This window comes from Rutidosis leptorrhynchoides, chromosome 7 (assembly GCF_046630445.1).
Source record: "Rutidosis leptorrhynchoides isolate AG116_Rl617_1_P2 chromosome 7, CSIRO_AGI_Rlap_v1, whole genome shotgun sequence".
In the NCBI taxonomy this organism is placed as follows: domain Eukaryota; kingdom Viridiplantae; phylum Streptophyta; class Magnoliopsida; order Asterales; family Asteraceae; genus Rutidosis; species Rutidosis leptorrhynchoides.
This window is the reverse complement of record NC_092339.1, coordinates 365094719-365101190: the sequence shown is the minus strand read 5'-3', so window position 1 is coordinate 365101190 and position 6472 is coordinate 365094719. Positions and strand designations below refer to the sequence as shown.

The 6472-nt window shown below is 32.2% G+C and overlaps 1 long non-coding RNA gene across 1 annotated transcript; it reads left to right on the top strand.

The window, feature by feature from the left end:
- The first annotated feature begins 2549 nt into the window (after positions 1-2549).
- Positions 2550-4534, top strand: LOC139857173 (uncharacterized). The gene is made up of 5 exons (XR_011762371.1): positions 2550-2602; positions 2788-2892; positions 3004-3084; positions 3318-3437; positions 4404-4534. It is a non-coding gene; the product is annotated as an uncharacterized lncRNA (long non-coding RNA).
- The last annotated feature ends 1938 nt before the right edge of the window (positions 4535-6472 follow it).

The window sequence follows — 6472 nt, the reverse complement described above, 5'->3', positions numbered from 1 at the left end:
ATCATGTATATGGAACCACAAAAGCCATCGTTAACAGTGGCGGATCCAGGATTTTTTTCCACCGGGGGCGAATTTTTTTTTAAAACCATAGCAATTTTTTTGAGTAAAATATGGAGGTTTTGGGGCAAAAAATTGAAGTTTTTAGGTAAAATTTGAAGATTTGTGGGTAAAATTTGAAGGTTTTGGAGCAAAATTTGGAGAATTTTGAACAAAATTTGAAGGTTTTGGGACAAAATATATAGGTTTTGGGGCAAAAAAAAAATCCACCGGGGGCAAAGTCGAAAAATCCAAAATTTTTACACTAAAATTTCGAAATTCACCGGGGGCGGGCGCCCCCCCTCTTACACTCTAAATCCACCTCTGATCGTTAATGTTCCAAATATGATTAAATCTTTTTATATACTAAAGAACGTGGGTGTCTTGGTCGTTTCATCTTTTTATATACTAAAGAACGTGGGTGTTTTGGTCGTTTCAAGAGAACAATACGACATTCAAAACAAAAAAAACATAATAGCCCCTCACATTTTTCCCAGCTTACATTTCTAACCCCCTAAACAGAGGGGGCAAAATGTAATTTTACAAATTTAATAAAAATTCTAAAATAAATCTCACTCAGATTTTTAACGTGACATATCTTCTCGCTCTCTATACGTTAAATTTAATCGACATCAGCGTTCAACTAATATTTTTATGAACAAAACGAAACTAACTGCGTTCGAAACGGACACTTTTTAAAAAACGCTAAACACAACGACAGCCCGTATCTTCCTGCTCGCCGCGAGTTAAACTTTTTCAACAGCACCGTCAGAATCGAAATAATTTTATGAACAAAATGAAACTAACTACGTTCGAAACGGACACTTTTTAAAAAACGCTAAACACAACGCCAGCCCGTATGTTCCTGCTCGCCGCGAGTTAATTTTTTTTTACAACACCGTTAGACTCGAAATAATTTTATGAACAAAACGAAAGTAACTACAAAACATGGGTGTTTTGGTCGTTTCATGAGAACAATACGACATTCAAAACAAAAAAACATAATAGCCCCTCACACTTTTCCCAGCTTACATTTCTAACCCCCTTAACAGGGGGCAAAATGTAATTTCACAATTTTAATAAAAATTCTAAAATAAATCTCACTCAAATTTTTAATGTGACGTATCTTCTCACTCTCTATACGTTAAATTTAATCGACATCAGCGTTCAACTCGAAATATTTTTATGAACAAAACGAAACTAATTGCGTTCGAAACGGACACTTTTTTAAAAAATGCTAAACACAACGACAACCCGTATCTTCCTGCTCGCCGCGAGTTAAATTTTTTCGACAGCACCGTCAGAGTCAAAATAGTTTTATGAACAAAACGAAACTAACAACGTTCGAAACGGACACTTTTTAAAAAAACGCTAAACACAATGCCAGCCCGTATGTTCCTGCTCGTCGCGAGTTAAATTTTTTTGACAGCACCGTTAGACTCGAAATAATTTTATGAACAAAACGAAAGTAACTACGTTCGAAACGGACACTTTCCCATAAACGCTAAAGACAACGACATCTACAAAGGCGCTTAACACATGGGCCGTTTTTCCTTCTGTAAATATATAAAGCTACGTTAAATATGAATACGCATGCCGAAAGTCATGACATCGTGTGATAGTGATTTAGATCTCCAATGAATCAACTTGAACATTCTAGTTTATTGCGGGTATAAAATTTGTCACCACAAAAGTCTTTCTTACATCTCAATCATAACATACTTTCGCATCAGAATTATACATCTTCTATTTATGGGTCAAAGTGCTCTCTCCCCATTGGTTGAAATTTCACTATTCACGATTTTTGTCCCCCCCTCTTTTTTTCTCTGATTTATAATAGGTTTAATGTATATTTTTTTATTATTATTATTTTGGCCTATTTGGGTTGGTTTTCAGCAGAAAACTCTTTAAAAGGGCTAAGTTGCTCGAATGGACTTAGAGGAGTGCTGGCCCAACAACTGTATGCTCGGCCCATTTATACTAATGTCTTATTATAAACTTTCCCTTTATTATTTGACTCCAAACAAAAGCAACGTACAAACTCCCATGTCTTCCACCATACTTTGAGGTAGCGTATAAACTTCCACCAACAGCTCCTCCACGTCTTCATCCCATCTCTTCAACCCATATTTTTCAACTTATCACCTTCTGTTCTCAAATTTCTTTAGGGCGCCAAAACAATCATCCATCTGAATCTGATTTCTTCAATTTTTTAATTTCATAAGGTAATTAAATGGTAGAATTTTTGGGTTTATGCCTCGTATTATTTATTTTTTATGTAAAACATAACAATTTCTATTCCTCTCTTCTTCCACATTCACTATGATTTGTTTTATTTTTTTTTATTATACCGTATCAACTGTGTTCTTCATTCTGTTGCTTGCTGGGCTAAGGAACCATGTTGATTCAACTGATTATGTAATTCAACTAATTTATCGGTATTATTATGACTGACTTTTGTTGTGTTAGTCAATTTGCTTGCCTAATTTTGCCCTCATTTGTTTGTTTGTTGATTTTAGGCCGAGATTTGTAAAGCTGTCATATGTTAAGAGATTGCTGCTAATATGTACGTTCTGGTTCCCTCATTTTTTTTTTTACTGAAATTAGGTTTTCATTCGTTATTAATTAGTCAGAAAACGTTCCTGCTATTTCTATTGCGACTACAGAAATTATGTTTAATAACTGAAATATTTGATTATAAATCGCTGTTAAAAAAAGAGTAATTAAAATATATAATCCTGATTATTGTAGGAAGCAAGTTTTATTTGATCGACAGAATGCGATAAGGTTGAGTGGAATGTCTGAGAAGGCTTACATCAGATCATTTAACGTGATGCAGAACGGAATTGGTGTCAAGTATGTTTCTGTATCTTTATGTATATGTTCTACTTCATATTTTAAGTGTTTATTGGAGTGAAATTAAGTTGTATTGGATCACACATTGAATTTTTACTTGATAAATTGTAGGAATACACTTGACATCAGAGAATTGGCTATTCAATTTGGATATGTTACGCTTATTCCTATTGTTAAGAAAGATTTATCACTGTAAGTTCTATTTCCGTTCTATGAATTTGTTTACCATTAACATCCATGCTAATTGAAATTGTTGACTTCAAATGGACATGACACCATGTGGACTATTTGGTGGCTTCTATGTTAAGCTGATTCAACTTTATGTTGCATATTTGTTAGTTAGTATTTATTTGTTAGTGTTTAGTTCTTGCTTTGAATTAATCTCAATTTGTGTCTAATATATATGCTTCTTTTTCCTTTTGTAGGTTTTAATCTTACATGTACCAATATTTAAGAAAAGGAAGCTATAAATTGAGGAATTGAAGAAATTTTGAACAAATCAACAACCTTGAATTGGTGATTATCATCTACAAAAGAAACTTAAGGTATAAATTCTCCACATAATTCCTTGATAATCTAGGGTTTAAATGAATTAGGCGTTTGGGGGTTTTGTTGATGGATGATGATATATAATGAAAATAAGTGCTTAATAGACAAGACTAAAGTAGTACTTAAGACCTTAAATTCGGATTTTTACGGAATTATATTGTCTCGATGAACTTGCATGTTGTTGCATATTGTTTTAACTGCTCTAAGTTACTCCAGATTGATGTTAATACAATTAGTTGGAGTTGTGAAGCTTATGAGTGGTATTAAACCATAAGTGAGCTGATTTATGTGATATTATTGTTGCTGTAAAGAAAGTTAAAATGAGGATTTTGATCAAGTCTTGAAGGTAACTAATGTACAAAGATTTGTGATGTTAAAAGTGGTTTAAAATGATCCAAACATGCGACAAAACTTGTATTTTGTATCAACGTAATTAAGAGTAATTTGAGCATGTTTAGAGTTACTTTTAGAACCTTTTTTTACTGTTTTGAATGCTGATATACAGCAAACACAGCTGTTTCTGAATGCTGATTTACAGCCGAAACATGTTGGTCGGTCCTGTTTTGGGCAGAAATGGCCCGCTGTCTTAGAAAAATCATAGTAAATTAACTGTGAATCCAATTAAGACGTATCTTATATCATTGGAAAGGTTAACGAGTGTAGCTTAACTAGAAATTTATTTCAAGACCTGAAATTATTTCTAAGTCAGTCAAATGACTGATTTAGTGCAGAGTGTCAATGCTGATATATTGAGTTTCAATTTTGTTTACACCTTTATTTTGATTAAATGTAGGTGTCAAAGTTCGTTATCAAATTTTGTGTCGTGGTAGTTTTTAAGTTTTTGTTCTCATATTAACTTGGATTTTTTTTGATTCCGAATAGGTTTGTGGCAATTACATGTTGTGGTGCTAAGGTAATTTTGTTTACAAATTTTCATCTTTTTGTTTATTTATTTGTTAAAGGTTTACAGATTATGGAACAATGGCCTTTGTAACGTCATGAAAAGTCAGTTGAAAAGTTAAATATGGATTTGTAGGGAACTTATGCTAGATGAGTTGCTAACGATCTTTGTTACAAACGAGTCCTAAATGGCTATAGTTTTTACTAAGATAACAGGTCTTACACTGGGCAGAGTGGTAAATTGACCAAGCATGGTCAATTTAAGTCAATGAATGGGTGGTTATGTGTGACGATCCGAGAATTTTTGACCAAATTTAAACTTAATCTTTATATGTTTATGACACGATAAGCAAAGACTGTAATATTGAGTCTCAAAAACTTTGAACTGTGTCTAATATATCTATTTGACCTTTGACCAGTACCGACGATTCACGAACAATTGTTTGTAAATAATATGTATATATAAATGGTTGTAGCATTATTATCACCAATATTACTAACATTAATAATATTAACAGTATTAAAATTAGTATTATCATTATTATCATTTTCATTATTATTATTGTTACTTGTTATATTTATTATTAAAATTTATTATTTAAAATTATTATTAATAATTATCAAAATACTTGATACTAATATTAGTATAATTATTAATATTAGATATTATTATATCATCATTAAGAACTAATGTTATTAATATAAATTATTATTAGTATTATTATTTGTATTATTATTAAACCTTAATTTTATGTAACTATACGTATAGATATATAAAATTGGTTTCCTTTCAACATCACCCTTCTTTTTAATTTTGTCTGTGTCTCTTAAATTGGTTACAAGGATCAATTCCATTACAATTAAAGTCAAGGCAGTACAAATTAATACCAAACTTTCTTATTTTTTTTCTTCTTTATCGTTTCTTCCTTCTGTTGTAAATTGAAATCCCTGTCAACCATACTTACACTATCAAACAAAAATGAATCGATAATATCTATCTACATAAACATACATACAACGCATGATTTAATGCATGATTTAAAACACCACAACACCATTTATTTTTTTCCCCTTCTCGTTTAAGAACTATCATCACCCTCACACCCACCACACTAGTACACGATCGATTACCAAGAGTCACCACTATCACACCATCACCATCGTCACTTTCTAATCACCACCACCAAGAACCCTCCATCCTCTATCTCTCTCCCTTTCTTTTCCGTGTTGAACATAAACAAAACTTGCTGCACGAATTCTGTTTTAAATTGCAAACCTGGTAAATTTATTCTTGCTATATTCATGCCGTCTATATTTTTTTTAACAGATCACATCAACAAAAACTCATCCTTTAAAACCGATTACTTTTGATATTCTTGCTGCTACTACTTTGTTAATATATGTGAACCACTTTCTTCTTCAATCGTAAGCCGACCACCATGTACTCTACTATGGTTGTTCGAGACTACTACTCATATATTTTTTTATTATTATTGTACATATTACAAACCATCGAGAACGCCACCACCGTAAGCACTTATTACAACTTCTAATTCTTTTGTTTCTTTCCTGTTTTCTTTTGAACGTCACCCAAACAACCATAAACAAACCACCTACAACTCGTCTACCCTTTCCTTTAATGTTTGAGAACAATCTTACCATCAAACCATCTGTTTTTTTATCTTACTTCTCGAATCATTGCAACTGTATGTATTCCTGTTGTAACCGAAACCCAACACCTGCAATTTGATACATAAAATTATGAGTATAATGAAGATGAGGATAATTAAGATTCTGTGATGGTGGATAGCTAGAATAGTGGTGATATTGTTTTAGGTTTTAAACTGATTGGGTTCTCCTTTTTTCCTTATGATCGACAAAGTTAAAACTCAACAAACCCACTTAAAATACTTAAGATTATATTAATCCACAAAAAACCATGAAGTGGTGTTGAGCCGTGTCAATATGGATGTGCAAATGATAGTGCTGCTACTTTTCTCTTTTTAACCGAAAGTGCCAAACCAATTCCCACTTGATGATTAAAATAAAGATTAGGATAAAGAATGATAATGATGTTGTTGTCTTTTCTGTTCCTGATAGTTTCGGTTGAAACCCAACAAACCTCACCCAT